The following is a 25040-nucleotide window of genomic DNA, read 5'->3' as shown; positions in this document are numbered from 1 at the left end:
TTGTGTATGGACCTTTTTTTTGGGGGGGGAGGCTTTTTTAAAACTGCAGATTAGGCTTCCGTTGGCACTACTGAATAAGGGCTAAAATACTCTCTATATCTCCTGGCATGTTCCTTTAGGTCTCCTGAGGATTGTGTGTGTGCTTTAGAATCACATTTGTTTTCCTTCCAATTTAGAGACACTTCTCCCAGCACTCCAACATTTGACATAACCTGTAATGTGTAAATGATTTGTTTTTTCTTTAGCCAAAGCTCTCCTGTCGCAATTGCTTTTGTGTGTGTGTGTGTGTGTGTGTGTGTGTGTGTGTACATGCATGTGAACATGTATTCTCTCCCCCAAGGCTTATTTTTCAAATCAATAGCAATTTTGTTCTATTTCTGGCTATCAGACATTCCCATTTTACACTATCTATTGGTCAGCTGCTTGGTACTGCATGAATGAATGAGGTCACAGAAGGAAGGCCATGTCATCAGGGAGCTGAAAGTTGAAGGCTGCCTCGTCCATCCTTGCTGCAAGACCTTCTGCTGAACATCTTGCCTCCTCAGACTGTGTCACATGCAGATCTTTAATTCTCCTTGACCTAAAAACACATTTTGCCTTCTCCCTGCTTTCTCCTGTAGAACTGCGGCATATACAGAGTCGTGCATTAGGATATGAGTTATTTATTACTATTATTATTTATTAATTTTTTTATACTGACCTTAATTGGAAGATTACAGTTTGGTTCACAGCATAAAAATACAAAATGAGAGCACAAAATACCAAACCAACCAACCAATCCAGTAGCCCTCTCTCCCATAAACACATTTAAAAGACCATAGAATGTTTAATCAGCCAAACACCTGGTTATAGAGAAACATTTTCACCCGGCGCCTACAGATATGTAATGAGGGGCCAGGCAAGCCTCCTTGGGGGGGGAGCATTCCACAAATGGGGGGCCACCACAGAAAAGGCCCTGTCTCATCTTGCCACCCTCTGGACCTCTTGTGGAGACACATGAAGAAGAGGCTCAGATGATGGTTGCAGGATCTAGGTCAGTTCATATGGGGAGAGGCACTCCTTGAGCTTTCCCTCAGATCTGGATGTCTATTAACCTACGTCCAGGCAGAGCTATCTGTACTTGCATGTTGTTCGTGTAGTTCTGTTGAACTTTAGGCCTATGTGTAAACAAGCATTAGCAGAAATTGCATCAGTGCCTATAAGACCAAAGCATTTGCAGAAGACCTAGTAATAATGACGGAAGACCCAATAACTACAATAGAAGAAATCCTAAACGAAATAGACCAATTTGGGGAAATAGCAGGCTTTAAATTAAATAAAAGGAAAACAAAGATGATGGTAAAGAATATGGACCAAAGCGCAATAGAAATAATTCAAAACCAGTCACAGATAGAGGTGGTCAAGAAAGTAAAATATCTTGGAATCTGGCTTACACCCAAAAACATAGATCTATTTAAAAACAACTATGAGTCAGCGTGGAAAGAAATAAGAAAAGATTTGGAAGTGTGGGGAGGATTGAGATTGTCCCTTTGGGGAAGGATTAATGTTATCAAGATGAACGTTTTACCGAGGGTACTATTTTTATTCCAGACCATTCCTATAATTAAGGGGAACCGAGCGTTTAAAGAATGGCAAAGAGTGTTATCAAGATTCATCTGGCAGGGCAAAAACCCCCGAATAAAATTTAAACTGCTGACAGACAGAAGGGAAAGGGGAGGCTTTGCTCTGCCAGATTTGAGACTATACTATGAGGCAGCATCCCTCTGCTGGATAAAAGACTGGGTCAAACTAGTGAATAAGGAGCTACTCGATTTAGAGGGCTTCGACAACAGGTTCGGTTGGCATGCCTATCTGTGGTGTGGCAAGAGGAAAATACATAAGGGGTTTGAAAATCATATCTTTAGAGGCCCACTTATCGAAATATGGGAAAGGTACAAAAATATATTAGAACCTAAAACTCCGCATTGGCTCTCACCTCTTGAAGTGATGAGTGTTAAGAAAATTAATATGAGAAGTGACTGGGCAACATATGGCCAACTGCTAACGAAAGAGGATGGGAAATGGAAATTAAAACCATACGAGCAGGTTAAGGAGCACGTGTATGACTGGCTACATCACTTCCAAGTTAATGAGATGTTTAGAAAAGAGATCAAAGATAGAGGGTATGCAGATAAGGATTCAAAATTTCAGACGGAAATTATAAACAATGAGGTGAAGACAATATCTAAAATGTATAAGATTTTGTTGGATTGGAATTTGGGAGATGAAGAAGTTAAAACAGTAATGATTCGATGGGCTAGTGATGTAGGACATGCTATACAATTCGAGGATTGGGAGAACCTATGGAAAGAGGGTCTGGATTTTACTGCGTGTGTGACGGTGAAAGAGAATGTCATGAAGATGTTCTACAGGTGGTATATAACACCTGTGAGGTTATCGAAAATGTATAAAGCAGACAGCAAATGCTGGAAATGTGAAGAGAAGGAGGGCTCCTTTTACCACATGTGGTGGGAGTGTGGGAGAGTGAGAGAATTCTGGGAAAAAGTATATATCGAACTAAAGAAGGTGCTAAAGTATACGTTTATAAAAAAACCTGAAATCTTTCTGTTAGGGATGTTAGGGAACGAAATAAAAAAGAAAGACCATAAATTTGTTTATTATGCAGTCACAGCAGCAAGGATAGTTCTTGCCCAGAAGTGGAAAAAAAAGGAAATACCAACAATAGAGGAGTGGAGGCTGAAGTTACTTGACTACGCGGATTTGGATAGATTAACAGGGAAAATTAGACACCTAAGAGACCAAAAGTTTATCAAGGATTGGGGGAAATATGTAGACTACCTGGAACATATTAGTAAAGGTCAAATAACGTTAAGGGGATTCAGAGAAGCACTGTGAAAGACTAAGAGTTATTGTTTAATGAAAATAGAGGAAGAGAAATGTGTAATGACAATACAAACTAGGCAATGTGCATCTTTGATTTTTATTACGGAAGATTTACGGACGAGCTGAAGGAAGTCCAGAAAGAAATGACAATGTTAAATTGATAGGTGAAAACTTTTTACTGTATACATTGTATATTTGTTGTGTGCTTTGTGGCTGTTTTTCCTTGTTTTCTCTGTTTGTTATGTGGGTTTTTCCCCCCCTCTCTTTTCTTTCTTTTGGAAAATCAATAAATATCTATCTGGAAAAAAAAAAGAAATTGCATCAGTGTTTTTCACTAGGGTAAAATGTGACTGCAGTGCCCCCATCCATGCTATTGTCTCATTTTTGATCATGACAGATAGTCCGTGAAAGACAAAGCTCTTTTTCTTCAGCTAGTTTGTGAACTAAGTTTCATAATAAGATTATTTTAGTTGGGATACATCTGTTTACTGGAAAGCAATTTAAAATTGTGAGCTACTTCCTGACAATTGCGGTGTTTAAAGCAAGGATGCAATATTTAATATAGATACTCAGCTTGGTCTTCCTTGACAAAGTTGTTTTCAATGTGGCCAATGAGTTATGTGACTTCATTGGCATATCTTTAATTGATGACTACGATAGGTTAAGGCTGTCAATAAATAAGAAGGGAAGTGTTTAGATTGCGATGAGCATTACTTAAATTTGTGGCTGATGTGACATTTGAACCCGGAGCTTCCCGACTCACTTTTAGCCATTACCCTATACCGCCTCTAGTGGATTAAATCAATGCAATTAATCAACTTGAGTTTTAGTCTCAAATTGCCACAGGTTTGATAGAAACTTTTCTGGAATCTAGTATTTGTACATTCTTAGCTGTTGTATCCATACTTGCTCTAAAAAATACTTTGAAATTACACTGGATTCAAATTTGTGCAACATTTATCCACAATGTATATTTTTCATACCAAGATCAGGTCTAGAATTTGTGAAGTAATAGAAAAGAAAAAGACCTTCATGTGTGATCAGAATCCTTCTCTATCACTGCCCAGGCTCAGGTAGGAGCCTACCTCTTAGGGCTTTCGTATTCATTTTCTCTCCTCCACTCTTTGTTAGAGAAATCAAGTACTGAGTGTTTTAAAATTGAAGGTCTAATCCTATTGGTGTTTTTAATTAGCTTTGCAAAGTGAACATAATAATCAAATTAGCATTGGACAGAGAAAGCTGTCACGTGGGAGCAATACCAGTGAAGGATTTTCAGACATTATTTTGATGTACATGTTGTTGTGTGTATATTTTTCTGCTGTATTTAATAGGGAATAAATGCTTTTAGTTATCTAGCTATTGAGTGTGGTCTGAATACAGAGAGCATTCAAAGCCCTCTTCTTTTTTGCCCTGACATTATCTTATCCTTACTTTTAGCACCTGCTGCACTGTCATCACACAGCACAAGCGGATTTGTTAGCTCCCTTATTTCTGGTCATGGAGATGATACAGGAAAATAATTACAGGTCTCTTCCTGAGCCCAGTCCATACAACTCCATGCAGTCCATTAATGTACACCACTAAAATTATACCTGTCACATACTAATAGATTTTAGTAGCCAGCTGGACTACAGTCTTGAGCCAGAAATACTGGAACAGCTAGGAAATGTTTCCTAGCCATTTGGTTCCTGGCAAATCCCTCATGAATGCACATGAAATCACCTGCCCTTGATGAAAGATCCCACAGCAAGCATTGGAGTCATTCACCTCTTGGTTTTTTATGCTTTCTTGTCTATCTATTTACTGTTCTAGACAGTTGTCTCATTTATTGTTTGTATGCTGCAGCTGCAAAGCAAGAATCAAGCATCTCTTACTTACTGCACTGGACAGCTAGAGAAGCAAAGGCATGGCAGAGGATTGATTATTCGTATATGCAGCTGAATCCCAGATGCTGCTTGTCATTAATACAGTGCATTCATTAAGCTGAATATGGTAGCGTGATGAATTTCATACTAACAGGCACTCTGTTTCCTTACAGATTTCTCAGGGGACACAACTTATTCACACACTCTACTGTGATAAAAATGAACTGTTGTCTTCATTGAAAAGAAGTGGTATAAGGTCCATCTAACACATGCCGCCCAAAACTGTTACTTAAAGTCTACTGAAAGTAAGTCAAATGGACCACTTAACAATAGCTTTAATAATCTGTCTAGCTATTTTGGGATGAAGAGCAGACAGCCTAAACAAGTGCACTAATTTTAGCAGGTTAAGACATCTGCTGTTTATTCTTAAATAAAACATATTGAAGAAATAGATCCCAGAGAAGGAAATGAGCATTTGCCCCTTGTGACAAGCATTGTCCCAAACCATGTGACTGTAAACCAGTGGTGGTGTCTCTGTGTTAACTGTTTTATTTTAGTTTTTATCCCCTGCTTTTCTTTCTGGAATTCTAATATGCTCAGTGCATTAGATTGATTGATTATTTATTTCTGTATCATCCAATCTCATCTTAATGATTTAACACAACTTGCAACAGTTTGGGAATCCTCAAAAACTAAACAAAAATGATGTATACTGTTTTTTGTTTTTATCTCTCAAAGTTATGCCATTTCTTACAGAATGAAAATGTTCACATGTATGCATATGACACTCTTAATAAGGGGATGCAGGTGGCACTGTGGTCTTCAAATCCCCGCGACGGGGTGAGCTGTGGCTCAGTCCCTGCTCCTGCCAACCTAGCAGTTTGAAAGAATGTCAAAGTACAAGTAGATAAATAGGTAACACTCTGGCGGGAAGGTAAATGGCGTTTCCGTGTGCTGCTCTGGTTCGCCAGAAGCAGCTTAGTCATGCTGGCCACATGACCCAGAAGCTGTACGCAGGTTCCCTCGGCCTATAAAGCGAGATGAGTGCCGCAACCCCAGAGTCATCCATGACTGGACCTAACGTTCAGAGGTCCCTTTACTTTTACTCTTAATAAGAAGAATATATTGCATTGTATCCCACAGAGTAAAATATAGCAGAGAAAAAGAGGCACATTAAGAAATGCTTATTTGGAGGGAAAATTTTGTTGGCAAACTTTATTTAATGTTCATTTACAACCAATTCATATTATATTCTTTCCAGACACAAGAGTTACACCCACAGCATACATTTAAAGCACATCTATAGCACTTTAACAGATGGATGCAGGTGGCGCTGCGAATCCCCGTGACGGGGTGAGTTCCCGTTGCTCGCTCCCTGCTCCTGCCAACCTAGTAGTTCGAAAGCACGAAGTGCAAGTAGATAAATAGGTACCGCTCTGGCGGGAAGGTAAACAGCGTTTTTGTGCGCTGCTCTGGTTTGCCAGAAGCAGCTTAGTCATACTGGCCACATGACCCAGAAAAACTGTCCGCGGAAGCGGATAAACACCGGCTCCCTCGGCCAGTAAAGCGAGATGACCTAATGGTCAGGGGTCCCTTTACCTATAGCACTTTAACAGTCATAACTTTCCCAAAGAATCCTGAGAACTGTAATTTATCCACCACAGAGCTATAATTCCCAGCACCAGTAATAAATTACAGTTCCCAGGATTCTTTGGGGGAAGCCTTGTGCTTTAAATGGATGTAGCCATCTCCTAGGAGTATGAATTTGAACGGTTTATCTGTGCAAGCTATCAGACTATCAGTGGGTTACACAAACATTGGGGCTTTTTGCACTGCAGTTTCTCAGGGAAGGAGGTAGGATTGTGTTCAGAATGGGTGGGATGTTGGTACTTCTTTATTTGGACAGAGAGATCAAGAAAGTGAAGAAAATTAAGCTCACATGGTGTGTCATATAAATTAGTAGTCAAATGTGTATATTTTATGTTTCAGAATAGTAGTTTGATGCATTGTAAAGCAAAATAGCAGGTTACTGCCTTTAGCTGATGCTTTGAATCTCATATTAATTATCCCTCTGAAACAAATGAACTCTACTGATAACGAAGCACAATAAAATAAGCAAAAGGTTAAAATAAATTTTAAAAATCCTCTCTTTAAAAACAAAGAAGTGATCAGCATGTAATCTGAAGAGCAATTTGCTCTCATCAGGGAAAGTAACTAATTTTGGAATATGGCTTTTTTAAGCGACTCTCCAGCAATTTATAGTGTGCCTGTTTTTGAAAATGGATTAAATACCTCTTCAGATGAATAATTTGAAGAGAAAATAATTTACTTGAGAGCTAGGAGGAATTTGTTTTAGCTCCTAGACATTAAAAAGGGGGGGGGATCAATGTTCATTGATACTGAGTTTAATGTATGTTAGTATGAAACAGCATGAAGGTTGTAGCTCTACATTGCTCCTATTCAGGACTTATTACTCCACCAGCTCTTAACTAAGCACTCTAGCAGGGTTCTCAAACTTATTTGCCCTACTGCCCTATTCTCAGGGGGGTGGAAATATGGGGTGGACTGGAGTGAAGCCTGCCTGCTCAGTCCAATCTGCCCCAGGACCAGGGCTGGTGCTGCAGCCCGCCTACCATTGGCTAAATTGGTAGGCAAGCTGCGATCCACTTCGTGGGCCTGGGGGAAGCCAAAAAGGGTTCATGGGAAAACTCCTCGCCTCCAGCATGACCACTGGATCCACAGGAGGCATTGTCACCGTCCCACAATGGTGCCTGACCTGGCAGTAGGCATCATTACAGAACAGGTGAAGCATGTGCAAACAGGTTTTTTGAATTCTCTTCTCTATGCTTCCACCGCCCCCGTATTTTTATTCAATGCCCCCAAATTGCAACCAAGGCTGCTACCGTCCCCTGGATTATTCCAGCACCCCCTAGAGGACAGAATCACTCACTTTGGGAAACACTACACTGTAGTGTTAATGGCAATGCTATAGATAGCAATGTAGCTCTCCAGTTTGGGACTTGCTAGTTTAGCATATCCTGCAATCCATGTAATTTTTGAAAGCTAATGGGCTGATTTCTAATCTGAAACCCAAATGATTTTTGTGCCTTAGAGTGCAAGGATTAATACCCCATAACAAAATCTACTCCTCCCCTCCTGCCAAATGTTGCATGAATTCTAAAGTGCTCAGGTTTGGGTCTGGTTGCCTTGGACTTTCCTTTAGCAGTGTTGGTTTGAGACATTAAACCTTGCTCCCTTTTCTTATAGGAAAGTTGGGCCTGGCTCTAAGCTCTTTGCTGCTTAGACATTTTGGGATGCAAAGGTGGCCTAAAATAATGAATAAATAATAAAATGAATAAACATTGAGTGGGGAAGTAGAGGTTTGGGGAGAGTAAGAAATGACAAATTGTGTCCTTTTCCCTCCTCCTCAAAAATGGGACTACCTGGCTGCTGCTCCTCCTATGTCTGCTAATACTTGCTGTGGTTTGTGAGTGCACACAATCCACCTCCTACTTAAATCTTGCCATGAAGGGCATGAGATACCTGTGGGGAGGCTTGAGTGCTAGGAGTGATCTTTCTGTAGCCCCTTTTGCCAAAAGTGGTTCCTGCTCCTGTCCTGGGGAGTGATTCTTAGGCCTCCATTCACATTTCTCCCACAGCATGGCCTTGTAAGTGAAGGACATGTTAAAGAGGTTGGAATGTGAGGTAGGAGACCCATTAGTGGAGTCACTAAATGGTCCTCAGCACGTGAGCAAATGAGTGAATGAACTGTTGCTTGGCAACGGGGAGCATTCCTGCTCAAAATCGGAATACCTTTCTTATCTGTAAATCTTTCTGTGCAGCGCTGGACTGCTTGTGTGAGGAGCAGGTTCACTCCCTACACAGAAGGCTAGTCGCACTGGGTTAGGGATGGCTCAGAAGTCAGAGTAAGTTCATAAATTCATTATTATTTTAACTTATTGATGTTAACTGTCTTCGGTTCATTGAGGAATGGCAGGGTATAATTATTTGAAATAAAAGGATGGGGCATAATATTTGTGGGAGAGGAGACACTATAAAATAGGGTATTTATTGATCAATGAGAGTACTTAGGGTGAGCTCAGGTTTTTAAGGCTGTGCAGTTTATCTTGAGTTATGGATATAGTTTCATTACACTCAGAAATAATGGTTTTGGTGGTTTTATTTAAAGTTCATGTAGTTAACTACATGCTTAACTATTTTCATATGGTAGGTCTAGGGTGCTGGGTGACAGACAGAGTAGTGTTTTGGCGTAGTAAGACCAGAAACCATACCTGGCATATTTTTCAACCCTGGACTTAAAGACAGTGATGAGACTTGTCAGTCATGTCACATTATTCACATTTCCATAGAAATTCCATAGAAGATTGAAAAGATTTGCATTGTCAGCAAGCTGGCTTCAGCAATTGGTAGTCCGTTTGACTTCTGGAGTTCTGTGTGTAATGTGAAAGTTAATACACAAACTATCTTTGCATTTCTGAGAGGGTGAGTTGGAAAATGTGGGTCTCTACCTACAACATATTTGAATGGGGCTATAATACTGCTTCCTGCCAACCTAGCAGTTCGAAAGCACATCAAAGTGCAAGTAGATAAATAGGTACCACTCAGGCGGGAAGGTAAACAGTGTTTCCGTGCGCTGCTCTGGTTCTCCAGAGGCGGCTTAGTCATGCTGGCCACATGACCCGGAAGCTGTACGCCGGCTCCCTCGGCCAAGAAAGCGAGATGAGCGCCACAACCCCAGAGTCAGTCACGACTGGACCTAATGGTCAGGGGTCCCTTTACCTTTACCTTATAATACTTTTATTAGTAGTAGCAGTAATAAGAAGTAATTGATGTACTAAAAAATACTAACATCACTTGTTAGTATTATTTATTACATTAGTGTCTCATGCTTCAAAAGGGCCGCAGGGGAGGATTCTAAAAAACGCAAAGCAGTGGCGTAGCGTGGGTTGTCAGCACCCGGGGCAAGGCAAGTAATTTGCGCCCCCTAACCGGTGGATTTGCGCCCCCTAACGCTAACCCCCAGATGTTGCGCCCGGTGCGGCCGGCCCCCCCTGCACCCCCCACGCTACGCCACTGACGCAAAGCAGTAAACATACAAAGTGCTGTACTTATATTCTAAGCAGAGTTAGTCCCTGCCCACAGGTCCACAATCTAATAGATGTGAGATTGGAATGGAGAAAAGAGAAAGGACTTCTTACAAAACAGCTAATAAGAAGGACTAAAAAGCAAACATCAGGAAGGGAGGGGGTGGGAAGTCAAGAATAAACTTTGTATGTTAAAAAAAAATGTATATGATGATAAATGCTTTGAAATATTGTTGGATAAAAAAAAGATATTAAAAAAGAGAAAGAAGAGGAAAGAGGATGGACAACTCAGAAACTGCATCACTTTATAGGAAACCTCAATTGTTCTCAAGAGGTGTTTTTTACCCAGGTCCATGGCAGGAAGAAAGTATCAAATTCCCCTACCTCACCTTTGGTCCCAAGACTATTCAGGCTTCCTTGTGGACGTTGTTTACATAAAAAATGCACATTAATTACCTTAGTGGTTCTTATTTTGGGGGAAATAAAGCCCCCTCTTCAGAAAAATGGACATAAACACATACAAAATTTTGCATATAATTTATTTTATTGCATTAGAAATTGATTTTCTTCACAGACCCACTGAATCCCATTCATGGTTAAGAATCCCCAAATTACATCAATACAATTAATGCCACATTTAGTTTGGCCCTGAGTTTCTCCCTATTCCTGCCAAGCCTCTCTCTGCTGGGCCACAGAAAAGGATGTGATTTTAGTGCAAAATTTCCAGCGCCACAGTATTTTATCTCTAGCAGGTTTTACCATGACACTTCAAGTGAAACGGATACAACCTGCCATATTACCTTAGTAGCACTAAGGTAATTTATTATTATTATTATTATTATTATTATTATTATTATTATTATTATTATTATTTATACCCCAGCCACTCTAGGTGGCTCCCAACAGAATATTACAACATGATAAAACATTAAACATTAAGAACTTCCCTAAACAGGGCTGCCTTCAGATAGTTTATTCCTTGACATCTGATGGGAGAGTGTTCCACAGGGCGGGCATCACTACTGAGAAGGCCCTCTGCCTAGTTCACTGTAACCTAACTTTTCGCAGTGAGGGAACCGCCAGAAGGCACCTCAGTGTCTGGGCTGAACGATGGGGGTGGAGACGCTCCTTCAGGTATACTGGGCCGAGGCCATTTAGGGCTTTCAAGGTCAGCACCAACACTTTGAATTGTGCTTGGAAACGTACTTCGAGCCAATGTCAGGGAAACGTACTGGGAGCCAAAGGATTGGTGTTATATGGTGATCTCTCCCAGCGGCTTCATATGGATGTTAAAAGCGCGGGGGGAGGACGGAACCCTGAGGCACCCTGCAAATGAGAGCCCAGGGGTCTGAACACTCATCCCCCAACACCACTTTCTGGACATGGCCCAAGAGGAAGGAGCGGAACCACTGTATAACAGTGCCCCCAGCTCCCAGCCCCTCTAGACGGTCCAGAAAGATGTCATGGTCGATGGCATCAAAGGCTGCTGAGAGATCCAGCAGAACTAGGAAACAGCTTTCACCTTTGTCCCTAGCCCGCCAGAGATCATTGACCAGTGCAACCAAGGTGGTTTCAGTCCCATGATGGGACCTGAATCCTGAGTGGAAGGGAGCCAAATGGTCCACATCCTCCAAGCATGCTTGGAGTTGTTCAGCAAGTTGGGCCAAACTTATTCAGGCACAGCCCCATGGAGGTCATGCTTTCCACGAAGTCCCAAGTGGCCCCTTGTAAGGTCATGTTGGCATGGATGTTACAATCCCCTAGGACAACCAAACTAGGTGTCTCCAGGAGAACATCCGCCATGACCTGAAGCAGCTCAGGCAGGGAATCCTTGGTGCAGCGGGGAGGTCGGTACACCAAAAGGAATCCTGTACAGTGGTACCTCGGGTTAAGAACTTAATACGTTCTGGAGGTCTGTTCTTAACCTGAAACTGTTCTTAACCTGAAGCACCACTTTAGCTAATGGGGCCTCCTGCTGCTACTGCGCCGCCACTGCACGATTTCTGTTCTCATCCTGAAGCAAAGTTCTTAATATTTCTGGGTTAGTGGAGTCTGTAACCTGAAGCGTATGTAACCTGAAGCGTGGGTAACCTGAAGTACCACTGTACAGCCCCTCTTACCCAACTTCCAAAACATGCACTCAGAAAACTGGGTCTACCCAATGGGATACCTGGTGGCAGCTAATCACTTCCTAATAATCACTGCAACCTCCCCTTCCCACTCACATGACCTTGGTTGTTGTGCATAAGAGAAACCTGGTTGACAAGCAGTGGCAAGAACAGGCCCATCTGCTTCATCCAGCCAAGTGTCTGTTACACATGCCAGGTCAAGTCCTGCATCCATGATCAAGTCGTGGATGACAGCCATATTGTGAATCATTGACCTGGCATTGCACAGCAGCACCTTCAGGTCATGTGGGTTTCCCTTGTTGATTCCAGTATCCTTTCGGTCAAGGCCAGATCTGGAGGCAGGAATAGTCTTCAACCAGCGAGTAAACCTGCTTCCTCAGTAATGACATGGTTTGGTCTTAGCGTAACTCCTCCTCCTACCCGTGAACACTGAGATTGGGTGTCCCAGTGCATTCCCCCCGTGGAACCTATTCCAGCCATTTGGTTGGCTGGGGCCCACAACGTATATTCTTGTATAGTACTGAAGCAGCCATTTAGTATTTATGGATTTGGTGTTCTAGCTGGCATACATTTGGTTTTGGCTGGCATACATTGGCTTTTCAGCTATTAGTGTCCTTTTTCACATGTGCTCCTAAGGCAAATCTAGTGCAACTAAGCAAATGTTGCAGACTCCTGGAGAGAAGAATATGGCTACTTCGCTTATTTTTTGTTGTTTTGTTGCTCTGCAGCATTGAGCTAAGCCATGGCTTGAATTTCCATGTCATTCAAACACAGGTTTTGGGTATAGCTCTGTCCCAATAAACTACAAGTTGTAACCAAGGTTTGTCTTACGGTCTACAGCTTGTGATTTGTTTAGAAGAGCTAAACTACTAGCTTGGGTTCAGACAATACACTCTATCAAACCATGGCTTGGCTTAGTTTAGTGCTGCATCATAGCTTCCAAAGAGAGGAGCAAAGCAGCCATTCTCCTTTCTGGGAACCCACACCTTTTCTCATTCACACTAAGCCATGATTTGACTTTGGGATGTGTGCAAACTGGTCCTACGCATTTGGGAATTCCCAATATTGTGGCTTCTCCCTTTGATAACTCTAGTCACTTACTGTATATGATGAGGGGAACTGTTGTCTATTAAAGTGTTTGCCACAATGAATCAATTACTGCTGAGGTACCTTAGCAATTCTTAATGTTTTGTTTACAGGTGAATGTTTCTGATATAAAATGAGTGCTCACTCTCCCCCCCCCCCCGCCCCGGTCTAAGGCCCTCTTCACATATTACACGCTATAGTTATACACTTGAAATTAAGTGTGCACCTGAAAGTGTAAAGTGAATGTGACAGACCAGAAATTTGACACACATCCCTGTTTTCCTGGAGCTAGAATTAGCTGTGATTCTCTGCTGTATATGCTTTTCATTGCTGTGTTTACACTTTAGTTGCAAGTCTGGATGTGCTGCTGCTCTGTAATGCAGCAAACTATAAAACAGGCCTAATTGTATCAAAAGATACTGAGGTTATAAATTGTTAGATTCAAGCAATACTACAATATGAGAATTAAAACATTCAGTTGCAATGTTTATGTAACTAAACACTATTGGATCTGTCTCTTGAGAAGACTTGCATAGTTTTTATTTTATATATAAAAATGGATACTGCGTGGGACATCATAAATTGCTTTTTTACAGAGAAGTTTTTAATTTTATCATCTTGGTTCTGAGTGGCATAAAATTATGTTTCTGTCAGTTGTGATATGTCTCTGTAAAAAATTTTCTTTGCATGTAGTGCTGTGAGCAGTTGGACATCTTTCTACTATATTTGGCTACAAATCACAGAAGCACATACATTTAGACAAAGAGAGATTGCTCTCCTGTGAGAAACAGAATACAGTGGTGCCTCGTAAGACGAAATTAATTCGTTCCGCAAGTTTTTCCTTCTTGCAAGTTTTTCGTCTTGCGAAGCAAGGTTTCCCATAAGAATGCATTGAAAATCAATCAATGCGTTCCTATGGAGACCGTCCGGGGACAGAGGGGAAGCGCCGCGGGCCTTCCCCTCTGTCCCCGGACCTGTTTTAAAGCAAGGGAAGGGGCAGCGGGGAGAATTGCTTCTCCCCGTTGCCGCCCCTTGGTTCAAAAGGGGTCCGGGGTGTGGGGGCAAGCTTCGTTTTGCGAAGCAAGCCCATAGGGAAATTCGTCTTGCGAAGCAACTCGAAAACGAAAAAATCTTTCGTCTTGCGAGTTTTTCGTCTCGCGAGGCGTTCGTCTTGCGGGGCACCACTGTACAGTACTGTCAGGGAACTGCCATCGGAAGGAAGGGAGGTGGAAGGGCTCACACAGGTTGGGAGAGACTCAGCAGCTGAAGAGGGAACCAGTAGGGGGAGAGGAGCTGAGCTGAGGGAAAGTGAGCAGGAGGGGTGGCTCCGAGACACTTCCAGCGAGGGCAGTGGGGAGGTTTCAGGACCTCCCGTAGGGACACCTACTCCTCGCCGGAAACTGTCACGCAGAGAGTCCAGAAGACGTGTTTCCGTTAAGGAGCTTTTATGTTGGAAGCGATTCCGAAAGCAACCACTGTCGGAATCTGCCAGCGACTGAGGGAGCCATGTTTAAGGGGCTCCGTTACAGACAGAGGTTTGCAAACTTGATCAAACTCTGAGGGACTTGGATTTTACGCACAAACAGCTCATCGTCCCATCACAGCATTCCGACAGTCTCTGTGAGCAGTTTGTGCAGGAGAAGGCATCATGAGCAACCCAGCCGGAACCGGAGAAGCAGGAGCTGGAGCGGGTCCAAGCCTGGAAGAAAGGTACCGGGCGTTGGAGATCCAGCTAGCGCTGCAGACGGCGAGGCTCGAGGAGAGGAGGGCTCAAGATGCAGAGAAGGGGAAAACCGCCCCGCTCGACAGAAAGTTGCCAGGATTGGTGCAGAAGTTTGGGGGGGAGCCCAAGGACTATCATGCCTTTAGGACAGAGATGCAATATGCCCTTAACCTGCAGTTTGATGACTTTCCCGACGAGGAATCGCGGGTGGCTTTTGTGATTGGGCATCTCGAACAGGGGGCGAAAGACTGGGTGAGGCCCCTGATGGCAACAAACAATGACATCCTGAAGGACACGAGGAAGTTTTTTCGTGCCATGGATTTGATGTATTCCAGCGATATTGAGCAGGGAGTGGTACGCAGACAGTTAATGGTGTGCAAACAGGGGAGCCGATCTGTTCGTGAGTACTGGACTGAGTTTACCATGTTGATCCATAAATTGGGGTGGGATTTATCGGCGGAACCCATTCAAATGCTCTTTGAAGAAGGGCTTGCTTCGGCGGTAAAGGATGAACTTTCCCGGGCGCCCAAGGCGGAGTCTATGGACCAGCTGACCAAATCAGCGCTGACCATAGGAGCGCGCCAAGAGGCGAGAGCCTTGGAGAGGCGGGAAGGGAAGGGGGAACGTTGGAGGGAGCTTCGCATTCCAGAGATTCCAGAGCCACCGTTCCCGCCGGGAGAGCCGATGGAAATTGGAACTGCGCGCGCGCGCGCAATTTCAAAGCCCAGTGAAGAGCGGAAGAAGGAGGGGAAGGGCGCCAAGAAATGTTATCTCTGCCATCAGCCAGGTCATTTTGCCAGAGTCTGCCCCCAAAGAAAGGAATGGCAAGGAATGGCGGGAGCTGTTGGGGAGAGGGAGGAAAAGGTACCGGAGCAAGTAAAAGCCAACGCCTGGCTGCCACCGTCGGGGCACAGCAGCCAGGCCAAAGAGCAGTGAAAGTGCCCACGCCGGAACCTCCTAAACCCGCCCTAGTGATAGAGGTGTTCCTAGAGCTGCCTAACGGACACCCACTGAAGATAAAGGCGCTATTGGACTCAGGCAGCTCCTGCAATTTCATGAGTAAGGAGTTTGCTGCTGAGCACCAGATACAGACTATCCCTTTAAGTAACCCTTTGCAGGTGACCACGATCGATGGAAGGGAGCTGCTGGGAGGAGAAGTCAGCCAGCAGACCGTCCCAATGATAATGAGGGTAGCAAGACACACTGAGCTAATAGTGTTTAATGTGGCTACCTTGGGAGGAGCTCCCATTATTTTGGGGATGAGCTGGCTAGCGTTACATGATCCGCTAGTGGGCTGGCATCAGAGAGTGGTCTCCTTTGGGTCAGCGCATTGTCTAGAACACTGCAAGGAGGAGGAGGCTCAAGGAGGGGCCAGAGCCACTCTAGCAGGGACAGAAGTAACGGAGAAGGGGAAGGTTCCCTAACAGTACGCCGACCTGAGCAACGTTTTCAGCGAGAGGGAGGCAGACAAACTACCCCCACACAGACCCTTTGACTGTCAAATCAATTTACTACCTGGGGCACAGCTCCCTGTAGGCAAGCTGTATGCCATGTCAGACAGAGAGATGCAGGAGCTAAGGGAGTTCATTGACAAGAACCTGAAGAGAGGGTTCATCAGAGAGTCCAGGGCGGTGGGGGGCAGCCCAGTGTTTTTTGTGGACAAAAAAAACACGGACAAACCCAGGCTTGTAGTGGACTTCAGGGCCTTGAATGCAGTGTCAGAACCAGTGACTTTCCCGATGCCCAGAATTGATGACATTTTGACAAGGGTCAGGCAGGGAAAGATTTTTACTAAACTGGACCTGAGGGGGGCGTACAACCTGATACGAATAAGGAAGGGGGATGAATGGAAAACCACCATGTTCACCCCTTTGGGGGCATTTGAATATTTAGTTATGCCCTTCGGCCTACAAGCAGGCTCCGCGTGCTTTCAATCGTTTATGAACCACGTCCTGGGGTCTTTGCTTTACAAGAATTGTGTGGCCTTCTTAGATGACGTGTTAGTATATTCAGAGACTGAGGAGCAGCATGTAAAGGACGTCAGGGAAGTGTTGGGCAGACTGCAAGCCAATCAGCTGTGGGTGAAACTAGAGAAGTGTCAGTTTCATGCCAAGGAGGTGGAATTCCTGGGGTACCGCTTGTCGGACAAGGGATTGGCTATGGATCCTGGCAAGGTCCAAGCGGTACTGGAATGGAAAACACCGAAAACAAGGAAGGATGTGCAAAGATTCCTTGGATTTGGAAACTTCTATCGGAAGTTCATCAGAAATTTTGCCCACTTGACGGCTCCCATTACTGACTGTCTCAGCAGTAAGAGGAAATTCGTTTGGACGGCAGAGGCGGAGCGACCTTTTGAGGAACTGAAAAGGGCTTTTGCTTCGGAAGAACAGCTCTTGCATGTGGATTTACAAAAACCGATGCGTGTGGAGACGGACGCATCAGACCGGGCTGTGGGGACGGTGCTTCTGCAGCCTGGGGGGAAGGAGAAGTCAGAGTGGAGACCGTGTGCCTTTTTTTCGCGAAAGCTGAACAAATCTGAGAGGAACTACACGGTGTATGACCGAGAACTACTAGCTATTCATGAAGCGTTCAGGAGATGGAGGCATTTATTAATTGGGGCACAACATAAGGTGCAAGTGTGCACGGACCACAAGAACTTAGAGTATTGGAGAACGGTATGAGTGCTCAACCAACGGCAAGTGAGATGGGCCCAGGAGTTCTCCAAATTCCACTTTGAAATTTGTTATGTGCCAGGTCCAGAAAATGTTAGGGCGGACGCTCTCTCACGCAAACCTGAATATTTGGAAGGGGAGGGGGCACCAGAAGAGAGACATGTTATCCCAGAGGCCCGCTGGGTGTGTGGGGTGGCATGGGTAGGGCAAAGAGAACTGGTAGAGGAAACAGAGAATGATGAATATGCCCAGAATAAGCTCAGAGGTCTTAGGGGTGAGGGAGAGGAACCAGGGGGTTTCGAGGAAAGAAATGGAGCGTTGTATTACAAAGGGGCACTGTATATCCCCGAAGGAGACTTAAGGGGGAGGGTACTCAAGCAGTTGCACGACAGCCCCAGGGCGGGGCATTTTGGACAACACAAAACCATGTGGTTGGTCACCAGGGAATTTTGGTGGCCTAAGGTGAGGGAAGATGTACGGGAATATGTAAGAGGGTGTGAGCAATGCCAGCGAGCCAAAGGGGAGAGGCAGGCGCCGGCAGGGCTATTAGAACCCTTACCAACCCCAGAACGACCTTGGGAGGCAGTGTCGATAGATTTTATGACTGATCTGCCAAAGTCCAAGGGGAAAACAGCCATCATGGTGGTGGTAGACCTACTAACAAAGATGTGCCATTTTGTAGCCTGCTCGCATGCAGTCACGGCGGAAGAGACAGCGAAGTTATTTGTAGAACATATTTTTAGGTTGCACGGGGTGCCATTGAGGGTGGTCTCAGACAGGGGAAAACAATTTACTTCCAGGTTCTGGAGGAAGCTCATGAGCTTACTGCAGGTGGAGGTCAACTTTTCGACTGCCCGGCACACTGAAACCAACGGGCAGGCGGAAAGAGCAAACGGTGTCCTCCAGCAATACCTGAGGTGTTATGTCAATGACAGAGAGAATGACTGGGTAGAGAAGTTGGCGCTGGCGGAATTTGCCTACAACAATGCAGAGAATGTGTCCACAGGGATGAGTCCCTTCTTGGCTAATTATGGGTGTCATCCCAGGGCATTCCCAGGGGGAGGAGGGGAGAGATGGAGCATCCCGGCAGCCGAGCATTTTGTAGAAGAAATGGAAGCAATCCATCGTCAGCTCCAACTCAACTTAGAAAGGGCGAAGGAAGAATACAAGAGGCAGGCAGACAAAAACCGAAGGGAAGGTGAAACCATAAGGGTGGGAGATCGGGTGTGGCTGTCAACCCAAGGGTTGCCGTTCAAAAGAGGTTGCAAGAAATTAAGACCCAGGAGGTTGGGTCCATTTGAGGTCATTCAACAAGTCAACCCAGTGGCTTTCAGGCTCCGGTTACCGAACCACATGAAACTGCATCCAGTATTTCACAGGTCGTTACTGTCACCGTATGAGGGGGGACGGGAAGGGATGTCCACTCGGGGACCGGTCATAGAAGAAAGGGAATGCAGCAGCCATGTGGCAGAAATCCTCGACGCCAGGTGGAAGGGGGATCAGGTGGAGTATTTGGTAGCGTGGGAAGGAGAACCGGAGTCAGAAAACACTTGGGTAATGGCAGAAGATATCAGTGACGAGGTATTGATAGAAACGTTCCATCAAAGGTTCCCAAGGAAACCTCAGCCTGTGGAGAGGTTCCGGAGGGAATACTTTGGCACCACCGATGAAGAGGAGCAGTTGGAAGGATTTACGGATTCGGAAGGGGAAGGGGAGATGGACTCTGAGGAGGAGGAGTACTTCGAGACCCAGAACCGCAACAGGTGGAGAGAAGTGTTCGAGACATCGGAAGATGACGGAAGTTCCTTCCGGGGTTTTGCCTCCTCACTGCCCATAGAGGAGGGGGCGGGAGGGGGTGAAAGGGGCCCTGGAGGGGAGGTGGATGTCAGGGAACTGCCATCGGAAGGAAGGGAGGTGGAAGGGCTCACACAGGTTGGGAGAGACTCAGCAGCTGAAGAGGGAACCAGTAGGGGGAGAGGAGCTGAGCTGAGGGAAAGTGAGCAGGAGGGGTGGCTCCGAGACACTTCCAGCGAGGGCAGTGGGGAGGTTTCAGGACCTCCCGTAGGGACACCTACTCCTCGCCGGAAACTGTCATGCAGAGAGTCCAGAAGACGTGTTTCCGTTAAGGAGCTTTTATGTTGGAAGCGATTCCGAAAGCAACCACTGTCGGAATCTGCCAGCGACTGAGGGAGCCATGTTTAAGGGGCTCCGTTACAGACAGAGGTTTGCAAACTTGATCAAACTCTGAGGGACTTGGATTTTACGCACAAGCAGCTCATCGTCCCATCACAGGTACTTTCTGTTTAGACCCCATGAGCATTAATCAGGCCTCAAGGACTTCAACATTTTTTTAATGAAGAATTGCTATTGCCAAAGCATTAAGCACACCAATGTTCCCACTGGCTGCAGGTTCCATTGTCCTTTTCAGATAAAAAGCAGGAAAGCCTATTTCTGAGATGTAGCATCCAGTTCCCTTCCGTGTTGTGTCTAATAGCCAAGGAATAACTTCATACAATATTAGGTTTATATTGGTGTGTGTTTTTTCGAACAGTTTCAACACTACAAACAAAAACAAAAAAAGAACAATACAAATACAATACAAAAACACTACAGTGGTGCCCCGCAAGACGAAATTAATCCGTTCCGCAAGTTTTGTCGTCTAGCGAATTTTTCGTCTTGCGAATCACGAAATCCCATAGGAATGCATTGAAAATCAATTAATGCGTTCCTATGGTCAAAAAAAGTCCAAACAAAGCCAAATTTGGTACAACAACAGTTTATTAACTGCTCTTTAAAGTCACACATACTGTAAAGAGCAGTTCAAAAATTGAAGGGAAAATAAATTAACTTTATAAACAAAACATGTCTTTGTTTTTAGACAAAGGAAACAAAGTCGCGAGACGTTTTCGTCTTGCGAAACAAGCCCATAGGGAAATTCGTCTTGCGAGGCAAATCGAAAATGGAAAAACCTTTCGTCTAGCGAGTTTTTTGTCTTGCGAGGCATTCGTCTTGCGAGGTACCACTGTACATACAAAACAAAACAAAAACAAACAAAAACAATTTAAAAACACCTCAAACATTTTCAATATCTTATCTTTCATTTGCTTATTTCCAACGACCTCCTCACACCTCCCTTTTTGTATTTCACTTCTATTAATTGTTTCAGCAATTCCTTTCCATCTTCCTCTGTTTTCTATCCTATAATTATCTTAACACATTCTTGCCTTATTTTTTCCTTTAATACTCTATTAATCTATTTATACTTAATTCCTTATAACATTTCTACTAAAGCCATATAACTTCATTCCAACATTCTTCTAACATTCATTAATTTTACAATATTTCTATAAATAGTCTTTAAACTTTTTCCAGTCTTCTTCCCCCGACTCTTCTCCCTGGTCTCGGATCTTGCCAGTCATTTCCGCCAATTCCATATAGTCCATCAACTTCATCCAACACTTCAGTGCTTTCAAGAAGCAGCCATTCTCTCAGCCAGCAAAAAGCAGATGGTTCACAACAAAATTTAGGGGTCTGGCAGGGCAAGTCCACCTCCTTCTTTGGCATCCGTCAATATCTTAAATTTTACTCGAGGCTTCCTGCCCTGCCAAACAAATCTAGAGACGTCCCTCTGCCACCTCCTGAAACAATCCATCCCATCCAAAGCTTGCAATGTTTGAAACAAAAGCAACATCCCCGACAACACAGCAACCCTCATCCCCACCACAGCAACTCGGCCCAACAATAACAACTTCAGATTTGTCCATATTTCCAAGTCCCCCTTCTCTTCAATCCAACGTCCTTCACAGTTATCCTTGAATAGATTCACATTTCTGGCGGTCATACTAACCCCCAAATACCTCTCTTTCTCAACCAATGTTAGATCTGTCTCCTCCTGAAACTCTGTCAAGCTTTCTTTTTCCTCAGGTAGGGCTCTGATCCTCAAATTCATCTGTTTTTCTTTAAGTTCAGACATAACAAATGTCAGCTTATGTTCATCAAGTTGTCCTTGTATGGATGGGACTCTCTCTCTCTCCAGTTGTATTGCTTTACATTCAGCAGCAAGGGTTTTCTCCTTGACTTCATCCGCAGTTTGCCGTATCAGAGTAGATTCCTGTATCAATTTCTGGATGGTTTCTGTATTGCTATTCACCTTTTGTCCCAGATTATTTAAACTTTCTACAATTAAGTCTATTTTAATATTTGCAGCATCCACTTTCACATTTATCACGTCTGTTTTCTTGTGGAGCTGTTCCAGCAAATCGTTTATTTTCACTAATACGACCACTAAGGCCTCTTCTGTCGACATTCTGTCTGTTTTTTCCTTTCCATTTGCCATAACACTTAAGAGATTCAAGGTCAATCCCAGAGTCTCACAATTTTTTATCTTGCAGCTGGAAATTCCCCTAGCCCAGCTCCTGTAAAGCAACCAATTTCAAAAACTTCCACTAGGGGAAAACAGTTTCTATTTGTATTAGTCAGTAAAGTCCTCTTTTTAAATACAGTTCCAATAATCCAAAGTTAGTTTCAGTTTTCAGTTACTTTTTACTCCTTTTTTTTTAAGACCAGCCGGAGACAGTAGAAACAATGTATTCTCTTGTTTAGTTACCTGTCAATGAACGTTCTAAACGCTGTCAATGAACATTCCAAAAGACATCGATCCTGCTAGCAGCCCGTTTCCAGGGTCAGAGCGGCGGTATTTTAACTCTCTTGACTCTCTCCTACAGGCATATTCAGTCCACCACTTCCCCCCCTCTTCTCCTGTCTCCAAAGGGGGGGGTTAGTTCTTTGCTGATGGAGATTTAGTCTTTGCTGATGGAGATTTAGTCTTTTAAATTTAGAGCCAGTGTGGTGTAGTGGTTAAGAGCGGTAGTCACGTAATCTGGGTAACCGGGTTCGCGTCTCCGCTCCTCCACATGCAGCTGCTGGGTGACCTTGGGCCAGTCACACTTCTTTGAAGTCTCTCAGCCCCACTCACCTCACAGAGTGTTTGTTGTGGGGGAGGAAGGGAAAGGAGATTGTTAGCCGCTTTGAGACTCCTGAAGGGGAGTGAAAGGCGGGATATCAAATCCAAACTCTTCTTCTTCTTCTTCTTTTACAAAAGGCTTTCCAAGACTTCAGCTTGCAGGCTCATTGCTTTAGTTTATTTACAAAAGGGGGAGGCGGACTTCCTGTATTGAACCTCCCCGTTTCGATGCCAAATTAAATGTTTAAAAATCCAATTCTCCCACTTCAGCTCTACTCACGGGTAATTACTTTAGAGTCAAATTGCCCACAGGAAAAAGTCAGTGCTCTCCTGCAACAGCTATGCGGCTTCACTCCATGGAAGAAGCAGATGATTCGAAGCACCGCGCCGCTCACCCCACGTCGCTCCGGATCCCTGAAACCGGGTTTTCCCGCGAGTAGGGGAGGTGCAAAAGTGCCTGCCGAATCCCAAGTTCACAGGCTTCTCCCGCCTGTGATTTTTACGGGTCTCCACCTTCGCTGTGGCGGTACAGACCCAAATTCTCATGGGGCAAATTCCTCCTGATCAGAGGAATTCCGCCATTGCCGGAGGCACCAACCTGGAAGTCCCTATAGTTGTTATTTTTTATGACATTACTGTGAATGTGCTAGGGACAGTAATTCTTCAGCTGTGTTACTAAATGGATTTCCTGACTTTAGTGCCTCATTATACTATGATAAGGGTCAGTCCAGAAAGCAGGGGACAGAGCTGCAAAAATGTTGAATTATAACATTTTTGTAGTTCTGCTTCCTGCCTTCTAAACAGGCCCTGAAAAACAGAGTGAGAATGGGGGGGGCATTTATTTGTTTCAATACAATTGAAAATACTGATATTCCACACTTCATTCACAATTCCAAGACAGGTATCTAGAAGCCATGTATGTGAACATGTGCCACAGGCACAAACATTGTTTTCTGGTTTAGGCACGTATCATTTTACATGTTTTTAGTGAGTCCACAGAGTGCCATGTTAGAGCTCCCCAAGTACCAGTAGTACTTTTCAAAAATGGAATCCAAAAGGAAAAGAAGAATCTCTGAGAATCATTATTCATCTCTAGCTGATATAATGATTGAGGTTTTTATCTTTTTGTTTTGCCTGGTAAGATATTTATTTACATTCTTTCTATGGGTGCATCACAGCATCATCAAATTGACCCAGTTTAGGAATAAGCAGGGATTTCTGATATATAGAACCAGATTATGTCCTATTAAAATCAGCCACTTGGTTATTTCCAGTGCTTTTTTCTAAAAAAAAAAAGTTTAGGGGTACCCTCATTTTCCTACTCATATTGGAAAACTGCCCCTCAATGAGGCCAAACATAGATTCACAAAATTTTTAGGAATATGCGTCCCCCCAGAAAAAAAGCACTGGTTATTTCCAACCATCCAGTTGTTATTTATGCTCTTATCTACTACTTTAGTTTTAAGAGACATGTTATATACAGTAAAGTAAGAGCCTTACTAAGTAAGGGAGCTGGGCATGTTTAGCCTGGAGAAGATGAGGTTAAGGGGTGATATGATAGCCATGTTCAAATATATAAAAGGATGTCACATAGAGGAGGGAGAAAGGTTGTTTTCTGCTGCTCCAGAGAAGCGGACACGGAGCAATGGATCCAGACTACAAGAAAGAAGATTCCACCTAAACATTAGGAAGAACTTCCTGACAGTAAGAGCTGTTTGACAGTGGAATTTGCTGCCAAGGAGTGTGGTGGAGTCTCCTCCTTTGGAGGTCTTTAAGCAGAGGCTTGACAACCATACGTCAGGAGTGCTCTGATGGTGTTTCCTGCTTGGCAGGGGGTTGGACTCGATGGCCCTTGTGGTCTCTTCCAACTCTATGATTCTATGTTCTATGTACTTGCACTTAAGGGTGCTTTCGAACTGCTAGGTGGGCAGGAGCTGGGACCGAACGACGGGAGCTCACCCCGCTGCGGGGATTTGAACCGCCGACCATACGATCGGCAAGTCCTAGGCACTGAGGTTTTACCCACAGCGCCACCCTCGTCCCTTGTAATGCATAGTGCCTTCTTAATAATAATAATAATAAAATTTTTATTTATACCCTGTCCTCCCCAGCCAAGACCGGGATCAGGGCGGCTAACATCAGGTATAAAAACAATTGATTAAAACACAACTTAAAAACAGGATTAAAATACAACTTATGGTAAAATGCAGCTTCATTTCAGTGGAAGCCCAGATCAAAAACTGTTTGGGGGAGAAAATGTCAAATCTTCACCAAGGCCAACTATTCAGACTGGTCCTACATGGGGCACAAAAAAGTCCCCAAATAGGGGTTCCATCCTAGAAGGAAAAGGAAAGAGGGGGAGGGGATCAGGCTGATTCCAAGCCAAAGGCCAGGCGGAACAACTCTGTCTTACAGGCCCTGTGGAAAGAAATCAGATCCCGCAGGGCCCTGGTCTCAGGAGACAGAGCGTTCCACCAGGTCGGAGCCAGAGTTGAAAAGGCCCTGGCTCTGGTTGAGGCTAATCTAACTTCCTTAGGGCCCGAGACCTCTAGAGTGTTGCTATTTATGGACCTTGAGGCTCTCTGTGGGGCATACTGGGAGAGGTGGTCCCGTA

The 25040-nt window shown here is 44.3% G+C and overlaps 1 protein-coding gene across 2 annotated transcripts in view; it reads left to right on the top strand.

The window, feature by feature from the left end:
* Nucleotides 1-25040, top strand: part of OTUD7A (OTU deubiquitinase 7A) — a 131916-nt gene that overhangs the window by 36968 nt on the left and 69908 nt on the right. The window contains exon 3 of one of the 2 annotated variants that reach the window (XM_081170545.1): nt 4922-5053. The exons of the other annotated variant lie outside the window; for it this stretch is intronic. The gene's annotated coding sequence lies outside the window, so the exon portion shown is untranslated. The remainder of the gene's footprint in view (nt 1-4921; nt 5054-25040) is intronic. 2 annotated transcript variants of the gene reach the window in all.

Source organism: Podarcis bocagei, assembly GCF_964188305.1.
Source record: "Podarcis bocagei genome assembly, chromosome: 14".
Lineage (NCBI taxonomy): Eukaryota > Metazoa > Chordata > Lepidosauria > Squamata > Lacertidae > Podarcis > Podarcis bocagei.
Note: the sequence above shows the minus strand (reverse complement) of the source record. Positions and strands in the feature narration are given on the sequence as shown.